A 13,834-nucleotide genomic window follows, 5' to 3' on the forward strand; every position below is an offset into this window, starting at 1 on the left:
TCTCTGACTCACAGAGACGGGCCTCAGAGCACGGCTGCTCAGGCATGGATGGCTGACCCAGGAGCTGATCCAGGAGCACTCCCACCACAGGCCTCGGCTCGGCTCATGCTGCGTGGATTGCCCGCCCCTCTGACTGCCTTGTGTTTCCTTGGTGTCCTGAGAGCTGCCTGCTAAGGGGATCTTGTCTGTGGGCCAAGGTCATGGCCCCACGGTATTTGGGGATAAGGAAGAAGTTGAGAGGCCAGCTAATCCGCCCCCCCCATTCAGCTTTTCCTCTCATGCCACCGCCCCGATTGGATGAAGGACCACACCAGCCAGCCCAGACCCCCCTTCCCTCCTTCTCTGCTCTGTGCAGGGCTCAATTGACATTTGCATAAAACGCCATAAATCACAGCATCTTAAGGCTCAGAGGCCAGCTCCAAGCAGGAACAAAGAAGCCGGGAAGTTAGGGGGAGGGAAGGCTTCTAGGCGGCAGCTTGGACTGTGTTCCGGTTGGGTGGGTGGGTATGGCAGCACTTCCCCCACCTCTCCATTTGGCTTTACAGGTGACACCAACTGCTGGAGATCGCAGGCTTTGCGCTCTGTCCTGTCCCTAAGGTCTTGCCACATGCTGGAGAGCTGTCCACCTCAAAGTGTGGTCACCTGACGATGCTGGTGGCCCTCTCCAGAGCTCAGAGCAGGCTTCCAACCATACCCAGGTGTGAGCTGTGGAAACAGAACAGACAATTTACTACCAGCGAAAGACTCATTCCTCTGTGCCTAAGCCCGGTGTTGTCCCACAGAGCCGTGTGTACCAGCCAGCGTGTGCTGCTGTAACAAAACCATCCCTCGCTATCCGTGGAATTGGCTTTGCTCCAGTTCCTTCCGTACAATGATGTATACTGATCTCACAGAGCTGATCTGACTCTCCATGCTGTGGTCCTCCTGGCTGAGGTCAACCGTGTATCAGTGTGGGACCTGTGCAAATAGTTCCCTTGCTACCTTGTTTAGAGATCAAATAAAGAGAATTGAGCATAGGCTCAACTCAGACACATCCAAGAAGTGTTTACCTATGGTGCGTGTTCCTCAGCATGGAGAATGACTGTACGCAGAAGTGAGCCACGGTTGGATGTGTGTCAGTGTTGGGAACAGCAGTGTCCACGTTTTACATCCTTGGTGCCCCTCTTCCTTCTCTGCGGAACGGGGTGTCCGGGGTTGCTTTGAGAACCAGGTGTGACCGTCTGTGTAACCAGAGAGGAAAAGCACTAGGCTGAGGTGCAGCTGCTATGGGTTCCTGCAAACGTAGCAGTATGTCTGTGAGGCCGTACTGGGCTATCAGCTGGTGGGAGGAGGGCAGGATTGTGGCTGCTTGTGGGCCTTATTGCTCTCAGTGGTGTCGCCTTGCAGAAGAAACATCAGGAAGAGTCGGGCCGTGAAGTGACGGGCTTCTCGGGACACTCTGTTCACACCTGGCTCTAAATTCTCCGTGAAGGCAATTCAAGCTTTACCGAGCGGATAATACCGAGCTGCAAAATATTAACAGTGTGGGGTTTGCACATTGCCTGGGAAGCAATACGCAAATGAGAACACGCCGTCTCCGGTGTGACGCAGGTTTCCTGGCTGGGTCCCGGCTACTGATGACTCATACCTACACCCCTAGACTGGTGGGCACTGACAGCCCTGTTTCACAGTGTCCTCGAGCCTCCTGGCTCAGGCCAGCATCTCTCTTTGCGTCTTTGTTTCTAAGACAGGGTATTGCTATAGAGCTGAGGTTAGCCCTGAGCCTGTGGCAACAATCCTCCTGCCTCTGCCTACCCAGGACTGAGATGACGTGTGTGCGCTGCCACACCCAACTTTCTGGTAAGCTTCTTGGAAGGATGGAAAGTCTCTCCCCTCCTCCCCTCCCCCCAGTGGCTTTGACTCAGCCACCTTTCTCAGCTGTAGGAATTAAAAGACTTGCAGGAAAAAAACAAAAAAACAAAAAACAAACATGGTAGGAGGAGCACAGGATGTGGAGCATCCCAGAGCACAGTAAGTCAAATTACAGCTTCTTGGATGCTGGTTAGGAAAAATAATGATCAGCAGGAAAAATAATGATCAGCAAATACGTTAGCGTGCACACATGCACGCACGTATGAGTTTACAATGGAGAAAAAGCCCCATTAGGCATTGCATGTGCATGTGATGTGTGCGTGTGTGTGCGTGCGCTCGCACACATGAGTGTGCACATATGTATTTGTTGAAAGGCAAACACTGAGTGGGGAGGAGCCTGGGAAAAGGACGATGCAGTGACACCGCAGCAGTTTGAACTTGAACTAGACCACAGGCTCCTGTCTGAACACCTGGCGCCCAGCAGGTGGCGCTGTCGTGGAAGGTTGCAAACCCTCAGGGGGTGGAGCCTCACTGGAGGAAGTGGGGTGCTGGGGTCGGGGTCGGGGGGTGGGGGGGGGCTTGGGGTTTGCAGCCCAGCCCAGGTTCCTGCTCCTTGTCTACAGCCTGATCTGCAGAGATGCGGAGAAGCTGGTGCCCCAGGCTCCTGCCACGAAGCTGTCTGCTTCTCACCTTTCCTGCTGTGACCGGCTGCATCTCCTCCAACCTCAGCCCGAGTCAGCCCTTCCTCTCTTAAGTTGCTTCCGGTCGTCAGGCGTTTTGTCACAGTGATTAGCAGCATGGCTGACACCGGGGAATACAGAGGTCTCGCTTACAGCCACGGGTGACATGTGACCTGCATAGGGCCCCAGTTGTCCTTACAATCTGCCACATCCATCGCTGTGGGCTCAGTGATGGAAGGACCACCCTTTGGACGTAACCTCGCCAGACTTCTGAGAAATGTCGGACAAAGGTGAGCCACGGCAGTGTTAAACGGTAGAGGGGTGTGGGGAAGGACTGAGCCCATTTCAGTGCTAAGCAACGACGGGGTGTGTATAGGCTTCGCACTCCCGGCATCCTCTCTGTTACTACCAGGCAAGTTCCTACCCAGGAGTGAAACCAGCACAGAGAAATCTGAGCAGAGATGAGGTAGAGGTTAGTGCGTTGAGCACCTAGATCCATCCGCTCCGGAAGATGACGTCTACAGAGTCTACTATTTTATTTTTCTGTTTTTTGTTTTGTTTTGTTTTGTTTTGTTTTTTGAGACAGGGTCTCTCTGTGTAGCCTTGGCTGTCCTGGACTCAACTCTGTAGACCAGGCTGGCTTCGAACTCACAGCGATCCGCCTGCCTCTGCCTCCCGAGTGCTGGGATTAAAGGCGTGCGCCACCACACCTGGCGTCTCCTCTCACAGGGATCTGAGAAGATCCTGGTGTGGCTCAGTCATTTCACTAGGAGCCACGAGAGAGGCTGGGGGCCACACGGCTGTGGACAGGGGAGCGGTGTCAGCGCAGGCGGCCTTGGATTCTGACCTGGCGATGCGATAGCCTCCTAAACAATCCATGATTCATTTATTTGGTTAATTCAACCAGGAGAGCTGAAGTCACTGTGTCACGTGCCGCTCTCAGGCCCCGCTCTGTGGGTGATGGCTGCCTGTGGCCAAGTGTGGACAGACACCACAGGTGTACCTTTGTGGCTCTTTGGAGTCCCCTCTCCTGCTTTCCTCCCAAGCTGTGGGCTCAGACGTGAGCAGATCACGTGTAGGGAACGCCCCACATTCTCAGTTTTGATGGATAGCGCCATGAAATCCATCCACATCAGGTTCCAGCTGCTGTCACCATGAGGAAAACACAGCCACCCCAGCACCGACCTCTGACCTCTGGGGACCTGTTCTTCACCCTGTTTAGAACCTCTCTGCATTTACCCAAACGAGCCCAGCATCGCACAATCTCAGAGGCTGGCGTTTTCAAACCCAGCGTACTGAGGTGGGTTTGCTCCACCTGAGGTGCTGGGTGTAACCTCGGCCTGCTCTTCTCTGTGGCTGAAGGACGTTCTGTTGTGCGAATCTCCTGTGGCCTGCGTAGCCGTTTGCCTATTCGGAGTGGCCTGTTAGAGCCGGAGCAACGTCGCACTGACTAAGAGCACTAACAGCTCCTCCTGAGGACTCAGGATCTATCCCAGAACCCACACGTCCATGGCTGCAGTGTCAGGGGACCCAACACCTTCTTCCAACCTCCAGAGGCTCTGTGTGCACACACTACACAGACATACACACAGGTGGAATTATTTTTGTAATGGCCTGTCTATTTCTCACCTGGGAATTGTGGGTAAAGTTGCTGTGGACAAACATGACTAGGCTTTTGTGCGACATGTCTTCACTACTTTATAAGTAGGAGTCACAGCCCTGGGAGTGCAGGAACTATTACCAGTTTATTAAAAACAAACAACCCTAGTTGCTTCAAAAGTAGCTTTCCAGCCGGGCGTGGTGGCACACGCCTTTAATCCCAGCACTCGGGAGGCAGAGGCAGGCGGATCTCTGTGAGTTCGAGGCCAACCTGTGCTACAAACTGAGTCCAGGACAGCCAAGGCTACACAGAGAAACCCTGTCTCAAAAACAAAACAAAACAAAAAAGAAGGAACAAAATAAGGATTATTTTTCCCACCTTGCATCAAGTTGGTACAAAGCTAGCCACCTCAGTGACCAAGGCTGCCATTGTCTCCACACCACCACACATGAGAGGAGAGAGGAAGACCAGAGAAGCCCAGGACCAGTCAGGAGTCACACAGCCAGATGGCAACAGAGCAGGAGTTTGGTTTCCAACTCTTTCCAACTGCCCTGGACCTCAATTTCTCCATCTGTACACGTGGGCTTTCACTCTAGATTCTTCTATGACCTGAACTTCCAGTGACCATGTTTTGGCGTGTGTGGGGTGTAAGTCCAGCTTAACAGGGTCCCAACTTGTAGAGCTGCAAATAGCAGCATCCAGGAGGGGTGTGGCCTCATGAGCGCAGGTGGACATCCTGCACTGCCCTTGGCAGTCACAGATGCTGCACTTGGAGGAGGCCTGAGTTGCCAGACAGGAGAGGAAGGGACCAGAGCAAGGTGTCTTGTTAGTGTTTAGAGTGCTTAGATTTCACTCTGAAGTGGAGTCAAGTCAGGGAACTTAGAGGAAGCAGCAAGTTTCGCAGCCAGTGGCATTGTGCACTGTTTGCATCCACAGCGACCCGGTGACTGTGGGTGCCCTGCCCTGCCCTCCACACTGTCTTTTTGAACTGTCCCCCTGTGGTGACAGCGCTGTGTTCTGAACTAGGAATTGGCTCAAGGTCAAAATGACCTCTGGATGAGAGGGTGTGACATGGAGGGAAACAGAGCTCTGAGGGTCATTTTCAGTTGCTTCCACAAAATTACCCAAGACCGGAGAATTTACAAAAAAAAAAATGGGAGTTTATCTGCCTCATGATTCTGGGGACTCTGACCTGGGTGTTGCCGTGCATGGGAGAACACCTTACAAAGCCACGGAGATGACCAGTGGGACCCTATCCTCAGGAAAGAAGTCTCCAGCGTCCAGATGCCAGCCGCTAGGGAACGGGGAGATGGTATTTCAAACATATGAACCGAGGGACCACATTGGGCCACAAAAGCACTTTGGTGGGAGTTTGAACTGCTGACTTCAGATTTTATTTTACAGTGAGAGCTGAGTTCTGGGAAGCGTGGTGGGGTGGGGGGGAAGAGCTTGCTTCTTGTTAGCTGAACAACTTCACCAGGAATAGTAGAGCTTTTCCTTCATGCGTGCCCCTCACTCCTCTCTCCTCCCTCCCTCTTTCCTCTCCCTCCCTCTTTCCTCTTTTCCTTCCCACTTCTGTCTCTGTCCTTTTGTTGCCCCTCTCTCCCTCATTTATCTTCTTCCCCCTATTTTTTTTTTAACCCAAGCAGTGGTATGCTCACTTAAGAGGCAACAAAGAAATCCCTTTGAATAATTCATTTAGAAACTCAGCTGTGGCCTCCCACTCCCAAGTGCCACATTGGGCATAGGGAGACCCCCACGGTGGCTAGGGGCTGGCTTCCGGGGAGGCACGGTGAGCTGTGTTTGGCACAGGTGGGGGTGGGCATGGTGGTTAGCTGTTGCACTTCAGGGGAGGACACTGGGCAGGCACTGGGCTTAGGGACAGGGAGAGGGACGTGCCTCATAGAGGTGGAAGACAGCTGAGGTCCCAGGCAAGTGGCTCTCCCACAGCCCTGCAGACAGCTCCGGTCTGTGGAGCCCCTTTGATTTGGCAGTTCAGTGGGAAGTGGGCAAGCCCAGGTGACCGGAGCTGTTCCCCATCTCCAGGAACTGCAGGCACTGGGCAACCCCTTTGTGATCAGCCCTAATTTCTCAAGAGACGGATGTCATATCTTTACTACAAACATTTCCTGGTACCAAAATGCTGGCAAAGATTTTTTTCTTTTTTCTTTTTTTTTTAAGAAAAGAAAAGGGGCGGGGAGAGCAAAATATCTGTTGTGGCCACATCCCCAAATCCTAAGTGTGTCTGACAACCTGGAGACCTGCAGGTGTCTGGCTTCCACCCCATTTGGCCAGTGAGTGCCTTCACATACCCCTGGGAGAACAGGTGCCCTTAAAAAACATCATCTAAACACTGAAGCTTCTGCAGGGCCTGGCCCTGCCTGCCACGTGGCCAAGGTTATTTTTATAGTCGGGCTCCCTTGTCTGTCTGCGTGGGGCTGGGTGGGAGGAGTAAATAATTAGAACTGATTTCTCCTCACCCACTCAGGAGAGACTAGGAGGCGACATTTGTCTCTGTGTGGGGAGAAGAGAGGAAGGAGAAGAAAAGAGCTTCCTTCCAACCCACGTTGGACTCCGTGGAGCGTCTCCTCCATCCTTGGACTCTGTCACCAGCATCTTTTGATTACAACATCGGCTTGGAGAGAGACACTAATTGTACCCTGCTTACAATGCTTGTAATTACACGGATTACATTTGCTTCATTTCCATATGTCAACACCACTACGAGATGGGTGGGGGGCAGCCGGGAGCCGCTTTTATAATCGGTTATTGTCTATGGAGAAGAAAAAAAAATCTCTGCACCCAACATGAGTGAAATGTTCTTTGTTGAAATTGGAAATAAGATTATACATAAAAGTCGTCCTCTGACATCCAGAAAACGGGGCAGTTTAAAATAAATTGCGGCTGCTGATCAGCTAGATTGCTGGTCCTGATCCCTCTCCTGCTAATGAGGGGGACACCACTCATGTCGCCTTTCAAAAGCTTTCTTCTTAATAAAAGATGACCCTCCTATCTCTCCTGGAAGAGACATTGTTTGTGACTGAGGCTTCTTGCTGGGGGTGGGGGGAGAAGAGAGGAAGAAAGAAAAAGAAGGGGGAGAGAGAGAGAGAGAGAGAGAGAGAGAGAGAGAGAGAGAGAGAGAGACTAAGTCTGTGACAGCAGGCGAGCTCAGAGCTACTCTATCTGAAGTGGTCAATGAAGCAGTCAACAAACATCCCTGATAGGGCAGCAGCCTCTGCTGAGGGAGCCCTGGGTGCTGCTTCCTACTGTAGCTTTTGGAACAAAGACTTGGGAGACTGTGGCCATTTCCATACAAAGGCCAGAGGGACTAGGGAAGGGGGCCTGCAAGCCAAGAAGCTGAGACTCTGCTGGGGTCGGGTGTGTTTGTGTGGGGTGGTCTCCTGATGTCAGAGAGAAGAAGGCAACAGCCCCTTTGGAGGGCACTGTGCAAGGAGCCGGAGGGGCAGGGTCTGGGATATTGCGGTGTTTCCACATTGTTAGGATTCTACTCTAGTCTGCCTAGCAACCTGTGATGCCATTGCCTACCTGACACTGCGTGTGCCCCTGTCCAGCATTTTATAAAAGGACAAACACTCCTCCTTGTGGCTCTCTCTCTTACCCCCTCCCTCCCCCCTCTCTCCCCCTTCCTCTGTCTCTGTTTCTCTGTCTCTCTCTGTGTCTCTATCTGTCTGTCTGTCTCCCTGCCTCTCTGTGTCTCTGTCTGTCTGTCTCTGTCTGTCTGTCTGTCTGTCTCTCTGCCTCTCTGTGTCTCTGTCTGTCTGAATCTGTCTGTCTGTCTGTCTGTCTGTCTGTCTCTCTGCCTCTCTGTGTCTCTGTCTGTCTGTCTGTCTGTCTCTCTCTCTCTCTCTCTCCTCTCTCTCTCTGGGGTGCCTCCTTTCCTTCTCTCCCCATGCTCATATAATAAACTTCTCCATATAATATCTGTTGTGTGGTGCATATATCATCTCTTATATTTCATTGGTACTTAAAACACATCACACATACTTTATTACGGCACAGTTGTATACCCCCAATTTTTACACTTAGGTTCTTACCCCTCCTTGGCCTCAGAATAGGACTCTCTCTGTAGACAGGGCCTTGGGGGAGGGCAAGTGAGGCTTCATGCAGGTAACCCTCTAACCCCTCCCCTTCCCCTCACACACTGAGCCTTCCACTGTAAAGCCACTGCCGGGAAACCCCCACTAAAGCCCAGAAGATGCCCAGCACTGTGAGCTGAGACAACCTCTTTTTTTTTTTTTTTTATAAACTGCTCTGCCTCACATATTCCATTGCAATACCAGAAACCTAAGGCCCTGCTGCTGCGAGGAGCATGCTAGGAAACAAGGGTCATTTCCATACAAAGGCCAGAGAGAGTGGGAAACCAGGAGATACTTATGTATACATAGAGGTCACATGACGTGTTTCTGTTGTTACTTCACTTTGCTTTTTGATACAGGATCACTCAGAACTTGCTGTCCTCCTATCCTGGCCTCCAGGGTGCTGGGTGACAGGTGTGCACCGCCACGCCCACCTTCTGATGTCTTTTTCTGAACTTATCATCCAGGTGCCCAAACTCTGCACTTCCCGAACCTCACGTGAGACCCTGTGACCGTGCCCTCAGCCCTTCCCTGGTCACACTCTCTGGACAGGAGACAGACATGAAAATCCCCTGTGACAACCAGGAAATTGCGAACGGCAGGCTTGCCGGTGCTGGGACTGCACGGCCCTGCAGACTTGAAGTGGGTCCCCTTAGAGAAAATGCAATGGGAGCCGTTATAAGATCCGGAGCCACAGCAGGCCAGTCCCCAACAGAGCCAAATGTGTTTCAAGTCCTGAGAAAGGGAGGATGCAGCAGGCACATGGGACCTCACAGCAAGCGCTTTGTGAAACCACAGTGGCGCACCTCACTGGGAACTACAGCAGCATCTCATGAAAAAGATCAGTGGAGGCCTTGGCATCGATCACAAACCATTTTTGTCAATGTCACATGTTCCCCTATGCTTGGGGAAGCTCCCCGACACATCTGCTAAACTGAAAGGCTTTGGGGGTTTGAGAACAAACAAATAATAAATAAATGATTTTAGAATAAGTTGGGAGACAAGGAAGCTGAGGTAAATGGAAGATGAAGTTAACGTCTATCTGTCTCAGTCTCTGTCTCTCTGTCTGTTCTCTCTCTCTCTCTCTCTCTCTCTCTCTCTCTCTCTCTCTCTCTCTCTCTCTGTGTGTGTGTGTGTGTGTGTGTGTGTGTGTCTGCCTCTCTCTCTGTCTCTCTCTCTGTCTCTGTCTGTCTGTCTGTCTGTCTGTCTGTCTGTCTGTCTCTCTCTCTCTCTCTCTCTCTCTCTCTCTCTCTCTGTGTGTGTGTGTGTGTGTGTGTGTGTGTGTGTGTGTGCAAGGCTTGTAAGGTTACAATGAAAGGTTGGGTGGAAGGATAATGGATGGATGGATGAATGGGTGGATGGATGGATAGGTAGTGAGTGGGTGGATGGATAGATGGGTGGATGGATGGGTGGATGGTGGGTAGGTAGGTGGGTGGATAGATGCATAGGTAGGTGGATGGATGGATGGGTGGGTGGGTAGATGGATGGACGGATGGATGGACAGACAGACAGAGACAGACAGATGGATGGATGGACAAGCAGTGAATGCCATGCTTCAAAGACAGTCTGAAGGTAGGCTAGGGTCTTCTCCAGAACTTAGTGCTCACTTGGGGGTATTTCCATAGTGAATGTATCTTATTGGAAGATGGTGTGAGTTTTGGGTCTTGGAGAATCCCCTCCAGCTAGTGTCTGCCCATTGTGAAGAGAAGTGATTTGAAATCATGAAACAGAGTCCTGTAGGAGAATTACTGTTGCTAAGTGGGTGCCCAGAGGTCCATGGCTCCTACAGCAAGGCAGAGCTGCTGGGTTCTCAGTAAATCAGTTGTGACACAGACCTAGGCTTACGTTGGTGTGTGAAAGCACAGAAGCTGAGACGACGCTGAGTCAGGCTGGCCCTGCGGTGGGGTGGGGGTGGCTGCTCCTGTGCAGCAACTGCTGTGTGCTCAGAGTCTGGGGTCCTTCCCATGGCCAGCATCAGCCCCTCGGAGCTGCCTGGTGACCTGCGTACCTCTAGTCATCACAAAAGGTTCTTGCCACTCAAGAGCCATCTCAAATACTCTCCTCCCTGGAGAGACAGCGTCCTCCTCTCATGCTCGCTGGCAGCCTTGTTCATGCACGGAAGAGGCTTCCTGCACACAGCTGCAGTGTTGCCTCACGGATCGGCCACAACCAGAGGCATCACAAGCGCTGGCTTTCATTGCTCCTAGTGCTCCCAGCAGCAGGGCACACAAATCTGGCTCACTCAGTGCAAATCTCCCAATGCACAGTGTTCATGGTAAGTCAATCTGATTCCAGGCAGATCTTTTGTGTTTATGTTTTATCCGCATTCTGGAGATAGAAGCCAGGGGCTACTGCACAAAAGGCAAGGTGTCTACTTACTACTAGATAGAAGAAGAGGGAAGGAGGGAGGGAGGGAGGGAGGGAGGGAGGGAAGGAGGGAGGGAGGGAAGGAGGGAAGAAGGGAGGAATTGGCAGACAGCCCCATGGGAACCACTTCCTAAATGGAGATCTCACCAGCTTCCCATGCCCTCTGACTTTGGCCATATAGGTCTGGCTCGCAGAGATCCTTCTCACCTGGTGGTACAGCTAGCCACTCTGTGATAGGATGGATTGTAGATGGGTGCGTGGGTGGATGGATGGATGGACAGGTGGATGGATGGGTGGGTGGATGGATGGATGGATGGATGGATGGGTGGATGGATGGATGGACAGGTGGATGGATGGGTGGGTGGATAGATGGTGGATGGATGGATGGGTGGGTGGATGGATGGATGGACAGGTGGATGGATGGGTGGGTGGATGGATGGATGGATGGACAGGTGGATGGATGGGTGGGTGGGTGGATGGATGGATGGATGGATGGATGGGTGGATGGATGGATGGATGGGTGGGTGGACAGATGGATGGATGGGTGGATGGATGGGTGGATGGATGGTGGATGGATGGTGGTTGGATGGTGGGTGGACGATGTGTGGTTAGACAGAGAGAAGGTCAGGTGAGTAGGTGGGCACATATGTGGATGGAGGGATCAATTTTAGGAGAGATAGATGCATGCGTGGACGGAGGGGCAGACGGACACCTGGATAGATCTGTCTGTGAGGGAGCTGATTACCGTGCTACTGGCTTCTTGTCTTCCCATTAGCATCGCTGCAGGGTCCACTTCTGTCGGGTGGGTAATGATTGACTGGGTTTTAAAGGATATGAGGATCATTTCTTCTGGGCCACCCCATATAGCCTCCAGAACTTTCTCCCTGTAGCCCAGGCTGGCCTAATCTCTGAATCGTCTTGCCTCAGTCTCCCCCAAGTTCTGGGAGAGCCAGTATGAACCACCATGCCTGGGTTACACCAACTCTGCCATTGGGCTGGTTAGATGCCTGATTTGTGACTGGAACAAAGCGGACGGCCTTGGCATTGTGTGTCGCAATGTGTCTGCCTCCAGCACTGCCTTGGCCGTCAGGTCACGTCCCATGTCTCCTCCAGAAGTGTCCCACTGAGCTGGTTATGTAAGTGTGTAGCTTACTAGCCTGGTCTGGTGGCTGTCTCCTCTCACCTCATGGCTAAAGGCAGAGATCAGCCACCATGACCAAAAGCACCAGACCGCGGAAGGAGCAAAAAGAGGTGGAGCCCGCAGCCTGGAAGATCTCCACCCGTTCCCTGAAAGAACAAGATATCCCATGTTTGGTTAAGGAGCACAGCCCATCTCTCTCCTCCATCGTCCCCACCCTGCATCTAAACCATGGTTCTCTTTGGATGGAGAAGTCGTTGAGTGACCAATTCTCCATTCTTTAGCGAATTTTTTTGCATTTATCTTTTGGACACAGGCTTCCGTGAAATGAACTGCGGGCCAGTCACGGATGGACAGACTGCAAGCTGACGAGTCTGGGGTGGGATGCAGCGGTTGATAGGTAGATCTGGGGGTCCATGGTGGACAGTGGGTGAATTAAACTGCTCTTTAGATTTCCTTCCAGAAAAGCCCTCCCTGGAAGGCACATCACTGACAGGGCAGGCTCCTCTTCATCTTTCAAATGGTTTTTAACCGGCTGTGCCCACGGAGGGGTGGGGAACTAGGGAAAGTGTCCTTTAGTGGCTACTAAGGAAGACTCAGATCCATCGCCAACTAAGACACCTAAGGACTCAGACGCCCCACCCATGACACATGGAAGACTCAAAGCACAGAGTCTGTAGTTATTTTGAACCAGGAAATGATGGTTCTGGGGTCCCAGCACCAACCTCTGCAGGGGCTTGGCCACACCCAGGCCCTCACCTCCAGGAGCTCCTGGGAGCCTCTCCAGACCAACTCAAACAGATCCGCCTAGCTGCCTCAAACACCACGCAAAATCACAGGCAACGGGGCAGAAAACCCAATTATTCTCAGCTGTTACATTGCTTAATTTAATATTTCCAGCAAGTTCCCCGAGCCTGTGCCTCAGAGCAAAATGCCTATTTGGGCTCCGTCACGCGGTGCTCGGTGCTGCCGAAGCCATCCACTCTGCTGAGGTAGTTTGTAAATGGGCTGCCCCCTCCCACAGTCTGGGGGACTTTTACAGGGAATTCCTACAAGAGTGACCTGAACCAAGGGGCCTTTACAATGGCAGGCAGAACAAGAGACAACAGAGCAACCAACCTGTCGTGGCATCGCCCTCTTGAACAGGAGAGTTCTGGGCACGCACAGGGGCAGGATGTGGCACTGTGTGGTCGCCTGTGATCCTGTATTTAAACAGTGTGTGTGTGTGTGTGTGTGTGTGTGTGTGTGTGTGTGTACGCACAATTGTACACTCCCATGTGTGTTGCATGTGGAGGCTATGGGTTTATGCCGGCTAACTTCCTCTGACTTACTTTTTGAGGCGAGGTCTCTCTTTGAGCCTGGAGCTCGCCCACTGGCTAGGCTAGCAGGCCTGTGAGCCTTGGGAATCCGCTGGCTGTGGGCTCCCAGCTTGGATCCCAGGCCTGGCACCACCAAGTTGGACCTGTGGGTGCTGGGGTGGGAACCCAGTTCTCCCCCATACCTCCCTGATAAGCCCCTGCAGTAGGCCTGGTAACAGGCGACACGAACTGCCCTTCACAGTGTAAAGGATATAAATAGAACGAGGAAGAATGAAGTGAGGCCCTGGGGCTGCTGCCGCCTCAGCCACGTCTCGGGCATCTGATACCGGCGGCTTCTAATTTTAGAATACTCCCGCCTCCGCGGAGAGATGTCTTCTGAATGCAGCCCCAGGCTTAGCAAGGATGAGCACGTACCCCACGCGTGCTGTGTTCCCGTGGCCTGAAGGTCACTTTGTACAATATTTTTAGCGAGCCCGTGCTGTACCTGCAGCCCATCACACAAGATCAACTTGGACTTTCACTTGTGGCTTTAAGTTAGATCGCAAAAGTTTCTGACCTGAAGACATTTAGATTTTTTTTTTTAATTTTTAATTCTGCACAGGCTTTTAATGAGTATGATAAACATAAACACATGCATTCAATATCTATGTGCTGATTTAAATGTTATTTTACTTTGAAATCACTCATGAAAACGTTCTAAGAAACCTCTAGTTTTCAACCCCCCCACCACCACAACATGCTCTCACCGCGTCAGTAAGTCCCCCACCACAGCATGCTCTTAC

The 13,834-nt window shown here is 52.1% G+C and overlaps 1 long non-coding RNA gene across 2 annotated transcripts; it reads left to right on the forward strand.

Moving 5' to 3' along the window:
* Positions 1-1,689: 1,689 nt before the first annotated feature.
* On the forward strand, positions 1,690-7,162 carry LOC311587478. 2 transcript variants are annotated; one of them, XR_014775879.1, is made up of 3 exons: positions 1,690-1,839; positions 2,475-2,821; positions 6,620-7,162. It is a non-coding gene; the product is annotated as an uncharacterized lncRNA (long non-coding RNA). The 2 variants fall into 2 exon arrangements; XR_014775880.1 differs by lacking the exon at positions 1,690-1,839 and adding an exon at positions 2,250-2,353.
* The last annotated feature ends 6,672 nt before the right edge of the window (positions 7,163-13,834 follow it).

Source organism: Acomys minous (assembly GCF_964271855.1).
Source record: "Acomys minous genome assembly, chromosome: 16".
Lineage (NCBI taxonomy): Eukaryota > Metazoa > Chordata > Mammalia > Rodentia > Muridae > Acomys > Acomys minous.